This window comes from Euprymna scolopes, chromosome 31 (assembly GCF_053919585.1).
Source record: "Euprymna scolopes isolate OS-2025 chromosome 31, ASM5391958v1, whole genome shotgun sequence".
In the NCBI taxonomy this organism is placed as follows: domain Eukaryota; kingdom Metazoa; phylum Mollusca; class Cephalopoda; order Sepiida; family Sepiolidae; genus Euprymna; species Euprymna scolopes.
In genome coordinates, this window is record NC_136512.1 from 73780266 (window position 1) to 73805345 (window position 25080).

At 33.3% G+C, this 25080-nt stretch overlaps 1 protein-coding gene across 1 annotated transcript in view; it reads right to left on the reverse strand.

Annotated features, from left to right (window-relative positions):
* The window catches only part of LOC145255557 (uncharacterized), a 35528-nt gene that overhangs the window by 1332 nt on the left and 9116 nt on the right, over positions 1-25080 (reverse strand). The window lies entirely within an intron of this gene.

A 25080-nucleotide genomic window follows, 5' to 3' on the forward strand; every position in this document is an offset into this window, starting at 1 on the left:
AACCATTATCAGAGTTTGAGAGAGGAAGGATTATTGAGCTTAATAGGGGTGGACTCTCCCATAGATCTATTGCAAACTAAGTGAATCGTAGCAAAACGGTCAAATTTTTTAAGAAATCCAGATCAATATGGGCACAAAAAGAGTCCAGGTTGACCCAAAAAAAAAAAAAATAACCCCATCACTGGATCGCCGTATCAGAAGTAAAAAAAAAAAAAAAAAAAAAAAAAAAACTCCAGTATGAGCTCAAGTCGATTGAAAAGCCAAACAGCAGCAGAATGTAGTCCTAAAACCATCAGAAGGCATCTGAAAATGAAGGGTTTCAATCATTTAAAGCAACTCCAGAAACCATGTCTTCTTGAACAGCACAAAACTAACCGACTTAAATATGCCGCCAAATACCAGACTTGGGATGAAAAGAAATGGGAAAATGTAATTTTCTCCGATGAGAAAAAGTTTAATCTAGATGGTCCAGATAGATTTCAACACTATTGACATGATAAAAATTTGCCCAAAGAGACTTTTTCAACTTGGCATAGTGGAGGAGGGTCTTTAATGATCTGGGGTGCTTTCTCGTCAGCTGGGACCCTAAAGTTGCAAGTAGTGAAAGGCCGGCAAACATCATTGAAGTACATTTCAATGCTTGAAAATGCTTCTATCAGGACTGAAGGTCCACGTCTGTGTGGAAGAGATTGGATTTTCCAGCAAGACAACGCTGTGATACACACTTCTCGACAAGCACGAGAATACTTTTCTTCAAATAATATAGAATTGTTAGATCATCTAGCATGTTCTCCGGACCTCAATCCAATTGAAAATCTTTGGGGATGGATGGCAAAAGAAGTGTTCAAAGATGGAACTCAGTATGATTCGATAAAGAAACTTTGATTCAGTTTTCAATACATGGGGTAAAATTCCTTCGCAACTGATAAAAAAACTTAGTCGCAAGCATGCCGAAGAGAATTTTTAAAGTAATTCATAATAATGGAGGCTATACTAAATACTGAGACCCTTTTCAGTAATTTATAATTGCCTTTTGTTAGATAAATTATCAGTGGTCTTATCATTTTGACCAGGTGAAAATGTTTTTTAAAAAATAATTATTAGATCAGGGTTAAGGTTTTGAATGAAGCAGATTTCATTTTTTTCCATCATATTTTCCCTTTTGGCAATGGCTTCAACCATTTGTTTGATTAAAAATTTGATAATATGCGTAAACGCTTACTTTCTTAAGTGGTCTTATGATTTTGACCAGGACTATATATATATGTATATATATATATATATATATATATAACATACATCCACATATATTAGGTTGTCCCATAAGTTCGTAAACACTTATGAAAAATTGAATTTTTAATTGTTTTTTGCATTTATATTGTTAAAGTGATTGTTATCTTTCTATTCCAGATGGCAATTGATAAAATTGAGCGGCAAGTTTTGATTCATTACTGCTGAAAGTGAGGTCTTTCAACCAGGAAAGACCCAGAAGAAATTTGTGCTGCTGAAGGTAAAGTAACAATTGCATATATGACGACCTCAAGCATTTTGATTCTGGCAACAAGAGTCTTGAAAATAAGCCTCGTTTGGGATGGCCATTAAAGTTGGATGATGGAGACTTGCAAACCTAATTGGACATTGTGCTTTCATCGAACAATCGAAAATTGGCTGATGAGTTTGGAGTTGGCAAACCAACAATTCACAGACACTTGAAACAACTTTGTTAACAAACAAGCCGCACCAAGATTCGCACAAACTCACTGAATCACAAGTCAACAGACAAGTAGAAATTTGCCGTCAATCACTCAACAATTCATTGGCCAAGCATTTTTGGAATCACTTTGTGACATCGGACAGGAAATGGGTATATCTGGTCCAGCACAATCAAGACAAGCGGTGGATTCAGAAAGGGCAAGAGACATTGTCGGTTCCAAAACAAAATTGATTCAGCAAGAAAGTCATGTTGTGCATTTGGAACTTTGAAGGATCGTGCATTTGGAGTTGGTTGCGAATGGTCGTGCCATCAGTGCCAAATTTTACTGTAAACAACTGTAGTTAGTCTATGAAAATTTGAAGCAAAATTACCTGGCTCTGATCAACTGAAAGCGTGTCTTGATGCGGCAGCACAATGCCAAGCCACACACTGCCAGGAAGACCAAAGACAAGTTTGAAGAGCTGAATGGTGTTGAGGTTCTGCCACATTCAGCCTGAAGTCCTGACTGTGTTCCATCAGATTACAGCCTTTTCCGCTCAATGCAACACTTTTTGAAGGGTTGCTGATTCAAGTCGCTTGATGAAGTCGAGGAAGTGTGTCAAGAAGTCTTTGATTCGAAGCCAGCTGAATGCTATTTGACCAGATCCGAAAGCTTGCAGATCGATGGCAGAAAATCTTGAAAAATGATGGTCTTTGTTTTGGAGTTTAATTTTTGTTATTACTTGAGTAAAATTTCAATATTTTACTAGTGTTTACAAACTTTTGGAACAACCTTATATATATATATATATATATATATATATATATATATATAAATAAAAAGGAACAAACCGTGTTATGTGCTCATCAACGTTTCGTCTTTATTTCGAGACTTCCTCTGGATGAAGGAGATTAAGAAACAAAAACACCAGTACAAAATATTTTTAAATGTTTCATGTGCAAAGTGCGACGCTGTTCTACTTTAGAAAAAAACGGAAAAAGTCGATGTTTTTGTTTCTCATTTATCCAGAGGAAGTCTCAAAATAAAGACAATGTTGATGAACACACAACAGTTTGTTCCTTTTTATTTCTCTATTTTGTCGGAATACTATTTCCATTATATATATATATATATATATATATATATATTACATACACACACTAGCAGGGAAATCCGACATTGCCCAGGATTGAATGATAATCAATGAATGCTTCACACTCCTTTATTTTTATTGTTATCAAAATCATTAAAGTCGCCCATTTTTCAATCAAATCGTTTGATTGCCTGATCTAGTTGGGGACCCATCGTGGTGCACAGGAACCTTAACATGCCTCCTCGCAGTGACATTCCAAAATATTGTAGTCCATATTGCACTGTAGAGATCTGTTGATTTTATGAAATTATTTTTATATATCAGCGTGAATGCAGTGAATGTTTAAAATGCACAAGTTAATTATGCTTCAATTGTGCTCTAAACAGAAACATTCATTTTGAATGCGCGCCTTTGTATCAAAGAACCTACTGTGGATTTTATGTCTGGCCTTTCGGCTAGTGTGGTAATAAAACTTCTGAAATGCACTTGTGATGTTAGGCTGTGTAAGGTGTTAACTTTGGTAAAAAAATCACCTGTTCCTTGTTTCAGATTTTTTCGATTATCAATACTTATCCAAGACATTCTAATACCAAACCTATATAAAGGACACTCCCAAGCACAAAGTATGTCCTGTGTGCAATTTCATGAAAATCGACCTAGCCATTTGAGTCCATAGGAAATGAACCCACACAAAGTTCTTTTTAGAGGTATTAGATATGAATCTATATTCCTATAAGTTTTTTTTGTGTGTGTATTGATATTCATATTAAAACCCCATTTTTCTATTTATTTAAAAAGAAAATATGACCGTTATAAAATATGCACTAAGTGCACTTGAAAGCCAAATCACAATATTAGCAAAATAAACAAATATTTTACTTGTTTGAAATTTATAAATATACTAGCGAGGGGTACCCGGCGTTGCCCAGGTGTTTGGAGGTGTGTGTGGAAACTCCGGGGGTGGAAGGGTTATAAAAAAAAAAAAAAAAAAAAAAAAAAAAAAAGTAAGTATGAGGATCAAACCCAAACCCTTGAGGCAAAGTTGTAAATTAAAGTGCGGAGAGAAAAAAAAAAAAAAAAAAAAAAAAAAAACGTGTGACGTTAACCATTGCCCCATCGCGACATGCTAACGGAAACACGTTTGAATTTATTTAATTACTTGGATTTAGCAGGTGCCCGTTTTAATGAGTTAATGAGGTCAAGTTAGACTGCAGGATTTCATTTACTGCTGAACGCTTTCCACCCCCCCAAGATGTTATAGGAAAAAAGACTAACCCACATGTGGCGAGCGACAAATGTTGAATATTTATCTTCCCGAAATCGAGCAAATTAAATAGACAGGCGAGCTTCATTGTTAACTGTGAGATATTACGATTTATGTGATATAAAAAGTTTTAAAAAGTTGTGAAGCGAGCAACCGCTTCTCTGAAAAAAAAAAAAAAAACCTTTTGTAGACACACTGAAAAGGCGAACACACATACATACATTTTCGCTTTTATATTTATAGATTTTAGAGATATACTCCATCTTCAGTGGTTTTTTTTTTTCTTCTACCTTGCCATGTTGTAGAGTTGGAGAAAGAAAAGTCAGCAAGGAGCCGCGCATTGTATCTCAGCGGTTGTGTTTTGAAATGTTTGAACTGTGCATAGGCAACGCGAGAATAACGTCAAGGGTGCAAGTTCATATAGAAACATTGTTTTAATTTGAATAAAATAAAATGCGCATCAACTCTACAACATGGCAAAGAAGAAAAGAAAAAAAAAAAACACTGAAGATGGAGTATACCTCCGAAATATATTTGCTATAAATTTCAAACAAGTAAAATATTTATTTTCCTAATATTACGTTGTGATTTGGCTTTCAAGCGCACTCCATGCATATTTTATTTTATTCAAATAAAAACGTTTCTATATGAACTCAAACCTATGACTGTTATACATGGGTCATGGAATTGCGTTCACTAGTAAAAGATCTAGCTAATTTGCATATTTTTTTTAAACATTCATTTTAATTAATTTCCTATTTGTTTTTTCGGTTTTCTTATGAGATGATCACCTTTAGTTAACTATTACGTGTAATTAGATTCATGCAGATATTCTACATGATTTATACTTGCATAATATTTGCGTGAACAGATAGTAAACAAGCTTCTTTATATATTTATGTATGCGTACATATTTTTGTTTAAAAAATTTTGCCTACCAAATTTCTGTCAGTTTTGGTCTACAGGCATGAAACTTCATATATAGATATTAGGATATTCGAACCCATGCAAAACTTTATATTTGGGTTTTAGCTGGCGAAAACTGGCGCAAAAGTGAAAATTAAAAAAGAAATTTGCCAGGTGACGGTTTAAGCGTATTTTACGACCGGGCAATGCCGGGCGGCTTGCTAGTATAATGATATTTATTTATGATATGCAAAATGAAGCAATAAAATTACAAATGAATAATAAAACTTTATTATAAACTGTTTGATTCTGGTGATAAATTTTGGCACTTGACAGTGTTTTTTAGATAGGATTACTAAATGTTTCATTTTTACAATATCTTGTTTATTAAGTTGTTAGGTGAAAGTACAGACCATTTTGTTTTTTTTTTTAAATGGATTTCTAAATAATGATGCTATTATTTCAGCACGGTTCGTACATACCCAAATACTTTATTATTAACAAAAAAAAAAAAAAAAATAAAAAAAAAAAAATTAAAAAAAAAAAAAGCAATTGATCAGTTAATTCTGATCGCGCGCGCGTATATATATATGCGTATATATATATATATATATATATATATATATATATATATATATATATATGCACACACACACACACATCTATATATATATTACAATCACACAATGAAAGATTGCAGTATTTTTCTACTTGTGTCTATAAATAGAACAGTGTGCTGATTGTCCAACCAGTTTGTATTTTCTTTGTCTCAAATTCCACAGTGAAAGCATGTAAAATGCTAAACTGTTTCATTTTTTTTTTTTTTTTTTATCCTAAAATTTGGTTGGTTGGTTTTGTTTTACGGCATATCAACCTTTTCCAGGTCATTTAATGCCGAATCTAGTTATTTTGAGGAACGATTTTAATGGAGTGTATATATATATATATATATATATATATATATATATATTTTTTAAGTCAGATTCTATTTAACCCATAGTTGGGACCCTAACAAGTACTACCACTCCGGGTCAGAGTGGACCTAGGAGCAATGGCAATTAAAGGGTGGCTCCAAGGCCCAGCAAGGTGGGGCCTCACCATCAGATATAGTTTTAGGTTATATCCAGGACCACCGTATAAAGGGTTCTTTTTAAATTTTTTTATAAAGGCCAATTTTTTTAAGATATGAGAGTATGGTGTGGGGGATTGTTTTCTTTGTAGAATCGATTTCTTACGGGTTACAAAATCAGTACATTCAATTAATACGTGTTTGATTGGGAGTTGTGGGAATGAGATTGGAAAGTGTGGTATTTTGTAAGGCAAGCATTACATTTATTAATTTAAATTTTTAATCTTAGGTAATCACTTATCAATTTCAGTGTTATTTTTCACACCCACACAAATGGAAACAGTTATTTTACTTAAAATAGTAACATTTTTTTTTTAATATGTACATATATTATGTATGGATAGAATGTATTTAAAATATAAAAATAACGAATCGATGTTTTTAATGTACACACACCGTACTTTGGGGTAATTGGGGTAATTGCGCCAACTAGCTAAAAATGCTCTTTTGGCAATCACGCATATAAAGAGCACTTTTTTTTTAGTTGGCACAATTATCCCAAGTAGGGTGTGTGTGTGTATATATATATATATATATATATATATATATATAGGAAATAGGGTACGATTATGAATATTTTCAGTATCAAATAATTCTTATACCATGAAATTTACTTCATGTATGAAAACCAAAGAGGGGATATAACATGAGAAATATTTGGAATCAAGTCTCCCCTTGCTGTTATTTCAGATCATTTGAAACCAGCAAGTTTTAGTCTCCTTTCCATCAAGGCTAGAGGTTTGGGGGAAATATCAGATATTTTGTAATCCATATGCAAAACTAGGAAAACAAATGACTGATTAAAACATTGGTAAAAGTGCAGTATCTTTCCACCCTCAAAAAATTCTTTAAAATTACCACTCTTTTAGATTTTCGAGGGTGCTGAAAATGAAAACGTTTAAAATTCCAGGAAACTAGTAGTTTCCAAGATATGAAGAAACTATAGTTTTAAAAAGTGTATATTAATTTAACGTAAAATGGACTCCCACTTTATAGCTACCTTTCTTGGGGAGGAGGATGGACGTCTTATTTCTTTTAGGAGTAGTGTTTATTTGATAATTGTGGCCTCGTAGATCAACACAAAATCTAACTTAAAAAAAAAAAAAAAAAAAAAAACTTGTTTCTCTAGGTTTTGTGTGTGCTGAAAACGAATATCGCATTTAAATTTTATGTAAATAAATATATTTCTGGGTATTAAGCCATGTAATAAGGGGTTGCTATTGTTGGAAGCGCAAGCGCGCATATTTTTTGCTTAATACCTGGAAAAATATTTATTTGCAGAAAATTTAAATGCGATATTCATTTTCAGGACAAATGTCACATAACCCACTGCACAATTCAGGTCATTAGCTTTTCAATAAGTCTACATTCAATTCTAATCATTAATCACCGAGATTTCGAACTTATAAAATTGCCAAAAAAGGTGGTGTGTGTGTGTGTGTGTATATTAGTGAAGATGGTAATTAATAAAAACTGAAGAAAGTGCTCAATACTGTTGTAGAGCAAATATGCGTTTTATTTTTTATTACCGTATCTTTCTGTTAAGTTACATTATAATAATGTAACTTAACAGAAAGATACGGTAATAAAAAATAAAACATATATACACACACACACTGGTAGCCGAATTGAATATTGAAATGCTCATATCTTTATTTCTATGACACAAAACTACATGAACATTTGAAGGCTTTTTGAAGATAACACTATTCTTTGGTTAAAATTTTCTGACAATTGGTAAAAAAAGAACCTATATTTTCAAACCAATAAAATATGCCCAGATTTTCATATATCTATATATATAAAAATGTAATTGTTGGTTCGTTCGGAATTAATTGTCTAAAAAACCACTGGACAGATGGCTTCCACGTTTTGGTATAATATGTTTACTATATCCATGTGTGTTTTTATATATTTCTTTTTAATTATAACATTATACTTAATTTTTCTATGATAAATAGGTGTTTTTCTTTGTACCGAGAGGCCATTTTTTTTTTTTTTAGGGACAATTATTTATTACCGCTTCCTGTCACGTGACCAGTGTTACAATTTAGCGGTTTTCCTGCTAGATCTGGAGATTTCGTTTGCAATCTAGCGGGGAATTCTAGAAAATCTGGAGATATTTGGCACCCACACACCCGCATTAGATTATTAAAAAATAAAGAAAACCCGAAAAGCGATTGAAAATACTTTAAAACATAAAATAAACTCATTCATGTAAGTAAAAAAAAGTAGCATTTATTGCCTTTGGTAACAATTATTTATTGATTATTTGTTTTGTTTTTCCCCTTTTTTTCGACTAACCATTCTTAAATCTCACTATAAAATCGATTTTTCCAAGTACATTTTAGGGGGGGGGCATTCCAACCTCCGAAGGGGTTTGTATTACTGTACACAGATTCGAAAAAGTTGTCAAAAAACAAATATATAACAAATAAATGTTATCAAAGGCAAGATAAGTTACTTTTCTGCCAAACTGGATATATTTTTCGTATTTTTATTCAATGTAACATATTTATTCAGCTCGAAAAACACAGTGTTTACCGATGTATTTGAAAATTCAAGATGGCGTCTCACACCCTCTTTAACACCGTAAATTTGGAAAAAGGTGTTATAAATAAAAAACTAGACAAAATACTATTAAAAACCTGCCGAATATATGTCAACCTATGTCACAGTAACATGTATTTAGCGAGTTTTTAACAGTATTTTATCCGTTTTTTTATTTATAACATCCTTTCCCAAACTTCCCGTGTTAAAGAGAAAATCAGACTCCATCTTGAATGTTCCAATACATCGGTAAACACTGTATGGTTTTCGAGCTGAATAAACATGTTACATTGAATAAAAACACGAAAAATATATCCAGTTAGGTAGAAAAGTAACTTATCTTGCCTTTGATAACATTTATTTGTTATATATTTGTTTTTTGACAACTTTTTCGAATCTATGTGTACAGTAATACAAACCCATAGTGAGAAAACATGGAACATTATGGAGTTTTTTTTTTGGGGGGGGGAATTAGTGATTTTTGAAAATTTCAGACAATAAGTTAAAAATCTAGCGATTTTCTGGACATTTCTTTCTCCTGATCTCGCGGATTTTTTTTAAATCTCAGTTGACAACATTGCATCACTAAAAAAACACCACAGACTTAATGTAAACAGAATGTGTTTACAATATCGGTAAATTTTCAATGGGTTTAATTACATGATTATTGATAATGTAACCATGTGATTGAACTTTAATTTAAATTAACCACACGTGGTCGCAAAATGAATGCCGACGCTCAGTGTATACACATTTTGACTCCTCTCTTTACTTAAAAATTCACCAAAAATCAGGAAATTAACGAATTTTAATGAAAATTGCAGTATTTTACAAATAATGATCGCAGAATATAATGAACTAATTATTTTTACTTAACTCTTAGTGAAAATGTTTTATTTTGTTTAAACAAAAAATATCTTTAAAGTTATGGTTTTCAGTAGTAAATAAAAAACGCAAGAATTTATTTTTGCTTTTTTTAAAGCATCGTAATTTGTAACAATAAAAAATAATTTTTACAGTAACATTACGAAAAAAGCCCATAAAGTATGTATTAATGTATTCGATATAACTCGAAGAAAAATGAATTCTAGCCTACTATTCAGGAAATTAAAGATTCAATTAGATTCCTATTTCAGTCACCTAAATTATTTAGGGTGAAATGAGTTTAGGAATTTATAGCCAAACCTAAATATTTTTTTTTTTGGTAAATATCCAGATACACTACTACAGAACACCGACCACTCTAATTTGTTGGGGGGGGGATGTTGGGGCGCACGCGCGCCCCAACATCACACACACACCCGCTCGCGCCCCCAATGTACAAAGTAAAATCTGTTCTAATTGGTAAATGTCGGTGCGTTACTTACGGAAAATTTGAAAATTCGATGTTCCAGGTAAAAAAAAAAAAAAAAAAAAGATAAATTACCCCCCCCCCACTCCAACTTGGTGTGCATTCCTTTTCTTATTTTATTTCTTTTTCAGCTAATTTTAAATTTTCCACCCAAAAAGCGCTATAATGTATTTTTGAAAATTAGAAAATTCTATGTCCTGGAAAAAAAAAAAATCCCTTCCCCCCAACGTAGTTTGCTAGGTGAAGCCGTCGTTTATGCTACAGCGTGCATACGCGTAGCATAAACGGAAGCTGCAAAATGGTGGAAAGAAGTTCGTGGGTTCAGGGGTAAATACCATGCAAACGGTAAATTTGCCCCAAGTTTGACTATCAGATTCGTTGTCAGCGACCTCAATTACCTATAAAAAAACAAATTAGAGTGGTCGGTGTTCTGTAGTAGCGTATCTGGATATTTACCTTTTTTTTTTTTCCCCCGCTTAAAAAAATTAGCATTAATACAGTAAGTTAGGTAAACTGACTTTTTCGTTTAAAAATGGAATTATTTATTAACTTTTTTTATTTTTATTTTTTTTTTTAATAAATATTTTGTGCTTTATATGCATAAAGTACAATTGTTGAATGTTACTGTTTTGATTATATTCGTTTGGGGGGGGGGCACAATTAAAAAATTAAGAAAGATTAAAATGAAGCAAAATTTAAGTTTCCGTTCCATTTTTACAACAACCGTAAAACAGTGCATACTCAGCAAGTTTTATCGTAATTTATAAGCATATTGAAACACTAAATCAACATTTTATTTATTTTTTTGCATGATTAATGATGGAAGTATTTTTCTGTTTATTTTCTTAACATCTGTTAAAAAAAAAAAATAATTTGTACATTCTCTTGAAAAAAAAAAGAATCAAACTTTTCTCTACTTTCACATGTGTTCCATTTTAACAAACTGAGCCACAGCAACGCGTGGCCAGGTACAGCTAGTATATATATATATATATAGCGTCATGGCAAGCGAGCATTAGTTTTGCTGCTTTGGAATAAATTTTGCTCAGGGTTTTATTCTTGTTTTTGTTTTAGTTGTTTTCTCTGTGGCCTTGCTGGGCCACTACACACACACACAACCTTTTTGGGTAATTTTATAAGTTCCAAATCTCAGCGACAAATGAAAGCTTGTTGGAAAGGTAATGATCATAGTAATTTGTCTTCCTAGTTTTGCATATAAATTACAAAACATCTGATATTTCATCCAAACCTCTAGCCTCGATGGAGAGGAGGATAAAACTTGCTATGATTTCAAATGATCTGTAATAAAAGTAAGGTGAGATTTGATTCTAAATATTTTCTAATATGTTATATGTCCCCTCTTCGGTTTTCATGCATAAAAAAATATCACAGTGTATAAGGATTATTTGATATTGGAGATATTCATAATCGTACCCTACTTCCAAAAGAGGGGGGGGGATATAAACATGAAATATACACTACCTTTATTTTTAAGTTTAACAAAATAAAAGTAAAACCCAAACGGAAATGCTCTTGTGAAATTAATTAAAAACTATTTGGTGCTAATAGTACTATGGGGTTTGAAATAACAGCCCCCCACCCCTCAAAAAAATTCCTGTCTTTTTTTTTTTTTTTTTTATATTTACATTTTGGCTCTTGCTGTTGATTTATATTTTTAATTCTGCAAAAAATATTTAAAAAAAAAAAAAATTAGGCACAAGGCCAATAATCAATAAACTGGTGGTGGTGATGAGGAGGAGGGGGTAGTCCGGTTTGATGGGGGGCCAGAAAACAAGCAGTTGATCTTTAAGTGGGGTTGAATTCAAGACTAGAAAGAAAAAAAAAAAAAAAACAGGGTCGGAGAGTTCGGTGGTGTATATGATGCTTCAAGATGAGATCAATTATTTGGGGTGGAAGGGGATGAAAAAGAAAAGTGATGGGGTGGGCATCTTGGTGGTTTCCACTTGGGGATGGAGGGCAAAGGAATTCATTCGGCTAATTACTAATCTAAACACAGGGTTTACCTTAAGGGGTCTGGAGATCGACAGGACCTGGAACCGTGCGCCATGCTCAGATGCAGAACAAGAAGTCCAACTTGGCACCTCTTCGTACACACAGGCTCACTATTCTGACCCATCTTCTGTCACAGGCCGCGGGATGTAATCTTTTCCTATCACATCTGATCTCAACATTCAGTTGGTGCTTGAAGAACAGCAAAAGATTCCACCCCAGACTTCTCATTCAGTTGCGATGTCCATATAATCATTCTAGCTACGGCTGAGATCATGAGAAACACCATTCATCTCTGTCCTACGGCAGCTCGGTACTGTGGATGACATACGACACGTCAAACGGGCGAGGATGCCGTCAGCTCGTTGACATATGCTCAATACCATTTGAGTTTTCTATGTTCAAAGAACGCATGTTCTGGTGTTTCTTTGGCCAGAGTCCTGCAACAGGGACACCCAGGTGAACTCACTAGTCTGGCAACAGGGACACCCAGGTGAACTCACTAGTCTGGCAACAGGGACACCCAGGTGAACTCACTAGTCTGGCACCGTATGGCATCGAGAGGTAATGCATTTCAGGCCAATCGCCAGGTCAAGGAAAACTTAGAGTTGTTAAAATGACTTGAACCTGGTACCCAGCTCCACCAGGAGTGGATCGGCTCCAACAACCCTAAAGGTTCGATGAGTCGGTCATCAGCACCCACCCCCTAGTTCCTTAGTTCTAGAAAGTTGTGAAAGATTGCCAGACCTTGAGAGGTTCCTGAGCATGGAACCATGGCCTGCGACGCACGTCAATCAAGTGGTCGAGGATGAGGTCAGGAAAGGCGTCTTCGAATGTGGGATTTCATGCAGACTTTCTGTCAAAGTTCGATACCCATGCTCGTTCAAATGGTTAATTTTCTACTATGACACCATCGGCCGAATACTATGTGATTTAACTTTTCCCAAAGTGAAAACAAGGTTCAAATTTCAGACCATATTGCGCAATTATTAGCACCAACTATTTTGCTTTACAAACCTATTTGATCTATTGGCATTAAATTTTTTCAGTTGATGTTTTTTGGTAGTTATGCAAAGAAAATTGTGGGGTTTTTTGTTTTTTTTTTACTTTTTTTTTCTGTAATATTATCAAGTTTTACGGTATCTTGTTGGTAAATCTGTCCAATAGTTGACCATTGGGTTGCCAACATATATGAAATGCGGTTTTAAAACATCACCAATATTAACACAAGCACACAAAAAAAATAATATGAAAAATACATAAATGCTTATATATTTACGCAGTTTTTTTTTTTCAATTTGTTTTTGTTTGTGAAAATTTGACTACAGTTATCAATTTGGCCTTTTTTTTCTGAAAGATTTGGCTTCAAATATTTGAGTCTGGCAAACCTGATTAGGATCAACTATTGGACACATTTACCCTTTTGTTTATTAAATTGTTATGTGAAGGTACAGAATAGTTATCAAAAATGCCCTCCCCATGTTAATGGGTTTCTACATAACGTTATTTCAGTACGGCCTGTATTCTGCATCTAAGTACCCATTTGTTGAAGTTTTAAAACAATTTGCCGTAAATAGTCGGATTAAATAAGTGTTCAGCAATTACAGGAAGTGCACAACCAGATTGATTATTCTATTCATTTACGGCAAGTTGCTTTAAATATTTTTCTACACAAATAGGTCACAATAGTTAAAAACAAAAATATTAGAAATGATTACCTATACAACTTTTTTCAGAGTTTTATTTAGTTATTATTGGGAGATGTTTTCATGTCTAAACCTTTACTGAAAATTTGGAATAACAACTCATTGTTCTAAGGGAGATAACTTTTATTAAAGTGGTTAAAAAAAACAAAAAAAAAAACATTTTTACAATTATCAGTAAAATAGAGTTATCTCCTGTAGATCAATAAGTTATTTTGATTTGCCCCTTATTTAAAAAAATAAATTTACTAAAATGGTAATTGTTTAGATTTTTAAAAAAATGAAAATATTGAAAATTATATTGTATGTACGTACTTTTTATGGAATAAAGTTTTCATAAAAAAAAAAAAAACTTAATTTGATTAAGTAGATTTTTTTTTTTTTTTTACAAAGGAAAATCAAATTTTATTGAGACTGATCGTGTCGTGCCATCTTGCCTATTTTGCAGACGAGGAGGAAGGGGGGGGCACCAGAGGAGATAACTGCTAAAAGTTTATCAAAATTTGACGAAATTATTTTCAAACAGAAACAGAAAACATACCTAGATAAATATTTAAGTTTTTTTCCCTTATTTTACAGATTTTATCTTTTTTAATCCCTTTTTTATTTTGTCTTTTTTTGTTTTTGTTTTTTTAAACAAGGCACATTGCCACTTTGGTATAGGGGGCCCCTATCAGGGGCAGCAACTACTGGGGCACTATGTTGGGATTTGGGCAGCAAGATGTCGGTTCACGTTACACTTGAACTTCTGCATATCAGTACAGTTAGGGAAGCAGGGACCTGGAATGGAATTCCAGAGTCTAGCGGTTCTGGGGAAGAAACTACTGGAGTAGAAAGATCTTTTACATCTAGGGATCTCTACTGTGTGGGGGTGGGATTTAGCTGCCTGTCAGGTTTGTCAAGGATGTCTACGTCATGGGGGCACAAGTGTCTGCAGTTCGTCAGAGTATTCACCATTAAAATACTTGTAGAACAGAATCCTTTTTCGTTTAAAGACACCTCCCTCATTTTTCTTTTCAATATTTTCATTTTTTTTTATGTCTTGATTAAAGTAAACAAGTACCACCAAAATATAAAATTTTAAACCAGTTCTTCAATCAAAGAATGGGAGGGCGAATCAAAGCATGAGGAATTTTGCAGTATATGCAACCAACCATTTTGGTCAAATTTAACAAATGTTACCAAAAGTTATTTTTCTACCTACCTGGTAGAGTTTTTTTGGGGGGAGGGTGAGGGGAGGTAACGTATTTTAAAGCTTTTATTCAGTTTGGAAAACAAGTAGTATGAAGGTGGTAAGTTAAATCAACAAAATGGCAGACAAGAACATGGTCTTCGGAGTGTCATTAATAGCTCAAAACCCGAAAAATAAAAATACTGATAAAAATCCATCCAATAGATGTCACTGCGACATTCCTTTAGTATTGTTTTATTTTCATGATTTAAGCTAATATTGAGACTTTCCAGATGTCAGCCATCTTGTTCTAACTCGGCACTACTTGTGTAATACTTCGAATTAAATAAACGCTTTAAAATATGTTAAATCACACAAAACTTATAGAGAAAGGTAAAAGTAACTTGTCTTTATCAATATGTTGGATATACTGCAAAATCCCGATTCAATCGTACCATAGGTTGGGTGTTTTTGTTTTACAGCATATTATTTAATGCCGAATCTAAAGATTCGGAAAAAATTTTTTTTAATAGAATACATTTGTTGTTTTCAAGTCGGTTTCTATTTAACCCATAATTAGGACAGGTACTACCACTCCGGGTCAGAGTGGACCTGGGAGCAATGGCAATTAAAGGGTGGCTCCACACTCCCCAAAGTCCGCAAGCTGGGACCTCATCACTGGATATAGTTTAAGGTCATATCTAGGACCTGTACCATAGGGATCGTTTGATTATCTTACCTTTTTCGATTGATTTTACTCTACATTGTTTTGGACTTACAGTGATTGGCTTTTATCCATAATTCAACATAATTAAAGAAAAAGAAAAACAATCTTTATGATATACGTACCCGTCACAAAACAAAAACATATTCCAAAAATCAATCCAGTGGTTCTATACAGAGAAAATTATTTCTTTTAAGATTTTAATACTAAATTGTAGTTATTACAATGATTTTGATATTGGTAGTTCGAATTAAATTGCGTCTCCTTTATTAAACACTAGTCTGGGTGCCCGGCGTTGCCCGGGTATTTGGAGGTGTGTTGAACAAAAAAAAAATTTTTTTAAGTGGTAGCAGTCATGCAGGCTTGAACCTGTACCACGAAGGAGGAAAAGAACATGAAAAAAAAAAAAAAATGCGATGTCTTTCCTGTTGTGTCCATCACCACACACCACTTCTGGTGTGGTGAAGGTTTAGACAATCGAAAAGAGGGGGATGACTTTCGAAAATATTAGCGAAAAAAGTGACCCCACCTTGTAGAAAAGTGACCAGTCGAGGGTGAAGTAATTAATGTTTTTAGCCAGTTTTTAAAACAATACTGACCTCGTGAAAATCTGCCACCTCTATAGAAAGTTTTAGGCAGACATACAAACATACATACATACATACATTTAAACAGACAGGTGAGATTTATATTATAGATGGCAGACCAAACTACGGTTAGTTTAGTCATAAAATTCAGTTTTTTTAGTTTAAAAATGTGCTTGATCAATTTACGTGATTTTTGAAATATGACATTTCAATTCCGTGACGAGTACATACAAAGGATGTTTCTGTATTTTTTTCTTTTTTATAATCAGGTTGAATTCTGGACTTGCACCAGTTAATTTTTGGTCTTTACTTGTATCATTTTATTTTTAAAATGATTTACTTTAATGTATATTTTAACTTTTGTACAGTTTTATCATTAAGCATGCCGGCTACTGTTTTCTTAAATCTATCACATTTGCAATTTTAATTATAAAAAAATAAAAAATAAAAAAATAAAAAAATAAATAAATAAAAAAAAAAGGTGCTTATACAGAGAAATTACCATGCTATTTTTTTTATAGTATTTTTAAGTTTACTTCAAATTTAACGGTATCTTTGTTTATTAAATTAAAAGTACAGAAACACCCACTCTTCATGTTAAGAATGGCTTTCTAAATATTTCAGCATGAGGCACAAATACCGTTAATCAGTACGGTCTGTAAACTGTACAAGTACCAAAAACTTATTTGAGAATATACCATTCTTAACATGAGAAGGGGGGGGGGCTTTTTAATTAGTCTGTACTTTCACCTAACAAAAACATACAGCAAAAATTGAATCCAACCTTATCTTCTATAATCTTTTCTATTTATCTTATATATATATATATATATATATATATATATATATATATAAATAAAAGCGAAAATGTATGTATGTATGTATGTGTATTGAAGCTCCATCCTTTGCCCGAAAAATATCGAAAAATTGCCCAAAAACGTTAATTTTTTCACCCTGAAATCAACAATTTTCTACAGAGGGGGGGGGGAGTCAACAAAAACCGTCCTCTCATGACTAGATCGGTTCTATACATGCGTTAGATGACGTCATGACCTAATTTAGTTTAAATAGTTGAACTGATTGAATTTCATGTACGTTGTGTTAGCTCAGTTGGTTAGAGCGTTGGTTCATTATCTAAACGTTCGAATCGTGGTGTGAAATGTCTTCTTTTTTTTCGATTTTTTAAATCTAAATATTAAACTAGTGTTATTTAAGCCATTTTTCACGTAACGTTCGTTTTTCTGTTTTTTTTTTTTTTTTTACTTCGCTTATTCTTAGGTTTTCAATAACATAAAAAACGCGCACCTGTTTTTTTTTCACACTTTACTATTTTCCGTCTGCGCGTCGTCAAGACTGTTTTTTTTTTCACGGGCACTTTTTTTTTTTCACACACACCTACAAACACCCGGGCAACGCCGGGTACCCCTCGCTAGTATAATATAAATCTCAGACGTCTGTTAGTGTGTATGTGTGTGTGTGTCTACTGAAAACTTGTCAGCCACATTGGACCGGGTCGAAACTGCTGCCATCTGAAAGCGCAATCCCTTGGCCGCATAATACATTAAAATTAGAAAAAAAAACGGTCAATTATTTCATATGGAAATAAAGTTTTAAATAGAGAGAGGGTCAGTAAAATTGTCTCTTTCTAAACGACTTCAAAGACTGCATGCGTCAAGCATTATATTTTTAACTGGTTTAAATAGAATTTCCAAGGTTATTCCGCTATGAGCATTGTGGGCCAATGGATTAGGAGGTTGCTTCATAAGCTTTAGTTTTGACGTTGACATACACATAACGGTCTTTTTATTTTGACATTTAAACAGGATTGTTTTGTAATTTTGGCAGATAATTATATTTTCCTTATTTCGATTTATCAGAGGTTTAAGTAAACTGAATGTTAAGTTTTTATTTAAAAGAAACAAAAATTCCAATCCAAGGATGATAAACAAAAAATAAACTTTCTATTTATATTTTTTTTAGTTTTAACATTAAAACAGGGTTATCGCCAGTTAACTGCTAATTTTTTTTTTTTTTTTAAGTTATAACTAATCATTTTAATAATGGTTATTTTGATAAAAAACATTGTTTTTTTTGCAACAGACCGTAACAAGAAATCTTTCTAGACTGAGGCAGCATTAAAGAAGTCCGCTTAAAGTGGTATATAGTCATCAAAAAGTGCTCAATATCCGGAGAATAGCTTCTTACCTTTGTATCCCTTCTGCAGAAATATCTGGTGGGGAAGTTGTCACGTATCATTACATTTGTGTTTTTATCAGTTCTTTTATTTTTTAAATTGTTGTGGGGTAACGATGGACTTAGCAGTTGTGTCCAAACTGAACTTCATGTCCGCTCAGGCAATGCTAGATATTCATGCTAGTCTATTATATAAAAGGCAAAAGTGTGTGTGTGTGTGTCTTGCAAAAACTTGACAGTCGCAACGAACACAAACAAAATTGGTATCGTTAGAAAGATCGATCTCTCGGACAACAAATATCGAAAAATTGGCCAAAAACAAATTCTTTGACTGTTAACTGGGCCGTTTTTTTGCAAGGAAGGATCAGTTTTTGTGTCAACATTTTCGCAAAGTCATTCATGCCTCGCGATTTTGATGTACGTATAAAACACTGAAGGCCCGTGACGTACCAAGTCGCATGGGCGAGACAGCTAACTCGTTTGCTTTTTTTTTTTTTTTTTTTACTTTTCCTCTTTTGCATTGCATGTTCGAGCCTGGCGACTACGGCTACATTGGGGGGGGGGGGTTTGCTCAATAGCCTTGATATACTATCTCTCTCTACACCCGAGCAATGCCAGATACCCATGCATATAAAAAAATAGCGGGGCCCCGCAAACTAAACAAGCACCTTTTTTGCTGTTTTGAAATCATTTATGTGTGAGCACCATAAAGAAAACAGTCCTAAAATGCTAGAATGGCCCAGAAAAGAGGGGTCAATGGCTCTTGTGCATTTAAATTTGATTTTATTTTCATTTTTGGGAAAGTTCTGTCCGCATCAAAGGAAAAGCTTACCAACCTCCTACTGCCTGTTAAGAATGGATTTCTAAATCTGCAGGGGAATATTAAAATGCACAAGTTCAGGATCATTTTTAAATCAAATTGATTTGCAAGGTTTTTATTACAATCCACAGAGGTAGGAAAAGGTTGTCAAAAGAAACAAATATATAACAAATGAATGTTATCAAAGGCAAGATAAGTTAATTTTCTACCTAACTGGATAAGATTTTTTTAATTTTTATTTAATGTAAAAGGTTCATTCAGTTCGAGAAACAAGTAATAATTTAGCGCTACAGAAGAACAAGTAGAAAAAAAAAAGTGGCCGCGATGCCTCTTTGCTTGAAATCTCAATCACTTCAAAAAAATAAAAAATAAAAAAATAAAAACAAAAATGGTGGTAGAAACCCATCTAATAAAATGTCACGGAAACATTTATTGGATGAATTTCTAACATTGTTTTCCTTTTTTTTTTTTTTTTCTTTTAAGACCTTGTCGACATTTTAAAGACATAGCGGCCATTTTTCTTGTTCTCTGGTGGCGCTAAATATTACTTGTCTTTCAAACCGAATGAACATTTTACATTAAATAAAAAGGTTTAATTTAATAATCAAGGTTTATTGCTTACTTCCGGTTATCATGGGATAAGATTTCATTGTATGGGAGACCAAAACGTACATAATTTACTATTAAGATTAAGAAAACGTTGCCCCCAAAAAAAAGAAAAAAAAAAAAAAAAATTTTTATTAGAAAGTTTTTGTTTTTTTTATAAACCTGTACATATGTTTCTAGTAATTTCATTCCATTATTTAAAAAAATTTGATTTTTTTTATTGGCACTTTTTTCGCGTTTTTTTTTTTTTAGTAATTTTTTTTCTTTTTTAAAAACAATATTTTTTGTAATATCCTAACAGTAAAATAAATTAACATTTATTAACTATATTTAAAAAAAAAAAAAACTAACTTGTAATATGTTTTCAAATGAGATTTTCTTTCCTGTGAATTCCAAAGGTAGTAACTGTAGTTTGTTTAAAGAGAGGTATTATAACATTTAATCCTGAACAAATTAGTCGATGTGGTGATGCCAATGGCAGATGTTTGTACCACTAATACACTGTTCAAACACATTTTTTATGATACATCTGACATTTTAAGCAGTATGAAATGGTTGGCATATAGTGGCTTAATCGCCAACCAGCAGACATATCCAAAATGCGATGCGATTCCTAGACATCGTATGAACCTGCAATGTCGACAGGGCAAGGAATATATCAACATGTATTGTTGGGCTTGCCCAAAATGTAGGAAAGGAAAATATTAGACCGGGATCATTCTTTAAAAGGTAGCAAATTTAGTTCAACATTTTAATCCAGATTTTATATCGGAGTCTGGAGACACTGATGGAAGTTTTGGTACTTGTACAGTTTAATCAAGACATTAAAAAAATGAAAATATCGAAAAAAAGTTTAAATTGTACATATCTGTCATGGAATGAAGTTCTCCGAAAAAAAAAAAAAAATTTCACTTATTTTTTTTTTTTTTTTTTTTTTTACAGCGAAACAAAAACAAAAAAAAAAAAACAATGTTATGATACCAAGCAAAAGGTTAGATTTTTAGGAAGAAAAGCTAGTATTAAAGATGGGGAGGGAGTGTCGGCGCTTTAAATTGAGTTATCTCCCTGTGGCGTGTTCTAAAAAAAAAAAAAAAAAAAAAAAAAAACTACACTTAAGTGGAATTTTTTTTCCGGAGATCTTCACTTCAAAATGGATACGTACAATATAACTTTTTTTTCTTCGCTATTTTCATTTTTTTAATGTCTTGATTAAAATGTACAAGCGCTGAAGTTTCAAAAGAAACTTTGGTATCACAGACAATTTTAGTAGACTGGTTCAATTTCATCAGGGACATTTGCGCAATGCCCCTGATGGAAAATCTAGTTGAAATTGGTGGTCCTGGAAAAATAGTGGAGATAAAGGAGAGCAAGTTTATGCATCGGAAATGTCACCAGGGAAGATATCAGAAAGGGCAATGGGTTCTTGATATGGCTGAGTGAGTAACAAATGTGGGCATGATGGTGCCAGTCAACAATAGAGATGCTGAAACCCTACTGCCAATAATTCAGAAATATGTGGGCCAAGGCACAAGGATGCTGACAGATGGTTGACATGCATATAGTATCCTACTGAACCATGAGGTGGTAAACCACAGCTATAACTTCAAATCCAGATGACTCTACAATTCATACAAATCACATTGAAGGTAACTGGAGTATCTGTAAAGCTAAATTCAGAACCATGTGAGGAAGCGTGCTGGACGACGGCTGCAAAGCATTAAACATATTGAGAGAGCATTATTTATCGAAAGGAAAACCCAAAATTATTTCTTTATACACTGAACTGACCTCTATGTTATACACTGTTATAATTGTGGACGACCTAATCACAAGAGTTTCCAATGTAGATACAGGACTCAAAATGGCTTACACTTCTAGAGGTTATGCGCCCAGCGTGCGTCTTTATTTCGATGGATCCGAATCAAAATTCAAATTGTGGCAAGTTAAATTTCTGGGACATCTACGAATCCAAAAGCTACACAAAGTACTACAAACACAACTTGAAAACAGAAACGACCCTGACTTCATTGAAAAGAACGCAACTGTCATTGCGGAATTAATAGTGTTTAGATGACCGAAGTCTATCACTGGTAATGAGAGAAGCAATTCTGGTTTCTGATTGGTTGGTAGCAGAATGTGAATTAATTTGATTCGTCAGTTCTTAGCAGCATCGTTTATAAATAGAATTGTCCGACTGTGTGGGATCATACCCCATTAAAAGGTCCAAAATATTGCAACATAGTCCAACAAACTTCAGTCATCTACAAGAATTTCTTTAGCAGCAGCAAATAAAGGACAATCACTTTAGTCGTATTCTTTATTGGATACGTTTTTTTTTGTTTTATGAATTTTGAGTAAGAAAAAAAGAAAACGGTGGACCTGAACAAGCTTCCCCCCCTCCCCGAACGTAAAATTAATTCCTTTTTAAGTTTTATTTTTTACTGTGGATTATCATCAATAACAAATTTGACTTTCATATTAGCAAGAAAAAATGTTTTTTGGTCAATGTGCTCTGTTATGCCAACTGAAGATGTCTTAAAATTTTTCAATAAAATGAAAATTTAAAATATCGCAGGGAAACTTAGCACAGACAAATAGTTTTCAGGGTATAAATATTTGTATTATGCAATGTAATTACTAGTAGTTTGAATTGGCCGCCATCTTTGTTGTTGCAATGAAATTATTTAGTGAGCATGCAGAGACGAACTGTGAAGTTAATTCCACGAAATACAAACGTTTATTCACCGTCAATTCTAGCTAATTCCACCAAAAAAATTACTTTCAAAAATTCAAATTTAAGAAAATTCGGTCAATGTGTATTTGTTTTTTTTAATCGGAAAGCCATTATTAACATGGGGAGGTTGAAAAGAAAATGGAATAAACACCCCCAACCTCCCCATGGTTTTTGGAATTGTGCTGAAAAAAAAAAAAAAAAAAAAAAAAAAAAAAAAAGAGGGTTTGCTGCCCGTTCAAACATGGCAACAAGTGATTTACATGGCAAAATACAGGTATTTATATATTAAACTATTTTTCTGCGCTAATTTTCCCTGCGATATTCGTTTTCAGCATACCAGATAACTTGTAAATGTCGTTGATTTATTGAAAAATGTTGAGGTGTATTCAGTTGGCGTAACAGAGTACATTAACCAAAATTTTTTAAAGTTTATTTAATGACTTACGTGGAGGATCACTGTTAAATTATAACGTTCTATTAAATTAAGACCCCATTTTCCGGTCAATCAGCAAAACTCTCCTTATTAAGCTATTTTTGTGGTGTAAAAGAAAATTAATAGAACGTTATAATTTAAAAGTGATCCCTCACGTTATGTCATTAAATAAACTTTTTTAAAAAAAATTTTTTTTCCTGCTGTAGTCAGTTGTCCACGATAATTTTACCTCAGGGGAAAGCTCGTTCAGGTCTGAAAATAAACAAATTATTTATTATTAAAAATACATTTCATAAAAACACTTATAAAATGTTCACGTCGTTTGATTAAAAGTTCTCATGTTTAGGTTTAAATTAAAATTGAAACCTCTGATCAAGTTTTACTAATTAAATGGATGTTAAATGAAACTTAAAATATCTGATGTTTAATAAATTTTGTAACTTGGTTAAAACTTTAATAAAGATTATTTTCTTAACAATCACAACAGTAAATTATGTACGCTTTGGTCTTCCATACAATGAAATCTAATCCCATGATAATCGGAAATCTATCTATATATCTATAAAAGTGAACCTGTGTGTCTGTGTACATTTCCCTACGCAATAACTCAATTTTAAGTCTACAGACTCGAAATTTGATATAATGGTACTGAGATTTGGGAAAATCTTTGTGATCGGTTTTCGGACAGAAATTTGGCTGTTAAGGGGTCAAAGTTCAACGATTTGACCTTTGAAAACTCTACCAAACTCCTCTGCCAATTTTGGGTCTGAACACTTGAAATTTTAGATATAGGTTCCTTGGGCATGGATCTAACTTAACTGGATTTAAGCCCCAAACAATAAATGTTAAGGGGTCAAAGTTAAAAAAATAATTTGACCTCTGTAGTCTCTACCAAATTAGACAATTTCTGGTCTAAACATTTGAAATTTTACATAAAGGGTATTCAGAGATAGGGCAAGCTTTTTAATCTGTTTGGGTCAAAAATTTTTAGTTACCAATATATAAATGTATGCATGTTTGCATGTCTGCCTAAAACTTCCGACAGAGGCGACGGATTTTACTAGAATCAGTATCGTTTTGAAGTTCGACCTTTCAGACGACAAATATCGAAAAATTAGCTAAAAACATTTATATCTTCACCTTCAACTGGGCACTTTTCAACGGGGGGGGGGTCGTTCTTTTCCTCCTTCGCGGTACAGGTTTGAGCCTGCCTTCCTACTACCACTCTTATTTTTTTGCTCAACATACACATCCAAACACCCGGGCAACGCCGGGCTGAAATGCTAGTATATCTATAAAAGTGAAGTTCTGTGTGTGTGTGTATTCACTTCCCGACCAAATAACTGTCCATGTTCGGTCTACAGACTCGGGATTTGACATAAGGGGTATTGAGATTTGGGAAAATCTTCTTAATCGGTTTTTGGCAAGAAATTTGGCTGTCAGGGGGTCAAAGTTCAACACTTGATCTTTGAAAACTAACAAATTACTCAGCCAATTTTTGGTCTAAACACTTGAAATTTTAGATGTAGGTTACTTCGACATGAATCAAACTTTTTGATTTGAGCTCAAAACAAATGTTAAAGGGGTCAAAATTGAGGGCAAATTTTAAAAAATTAGATCCTGAACTATCAACTGAACTCCAACCTCTGTCCCATCGCCGAAACGTGGCATCTTTGTGCCTGTTTCACAAGTATTTCAATGGCAAGTGCTCTGACGAACTTCGACAATATCTTCGACAAACAGCAAAATTCTACTCCTATACTGCCATAAAGCCTTCTACTCGAATAGTTTTTCTCCCCATCCCTCGAACTACTGTAGTTTGGAATTCCCTCCCGGACCCCTGCTTGTTTCCCTGACTGTACACTGACATGCAGAAATTCAAGTATAATGTGAACAGACACCTCGCTGCCCAACCCCATAAATAATATCCCTGCAAATCTGGTCCCAAATAGTAGCCCCTCAAAAACAAGTAGCCCTGTGCCTTGTTTGGGGTGAAACGTCAATAAAATAAACATACAGAAAACTACTTGTTGATCATTTCCGGTTCTTCCCGTCACCTTCCGGGTACACTCGAGTAACTTCGTGGAAAATGCAGGTTGATAGATGCGGATT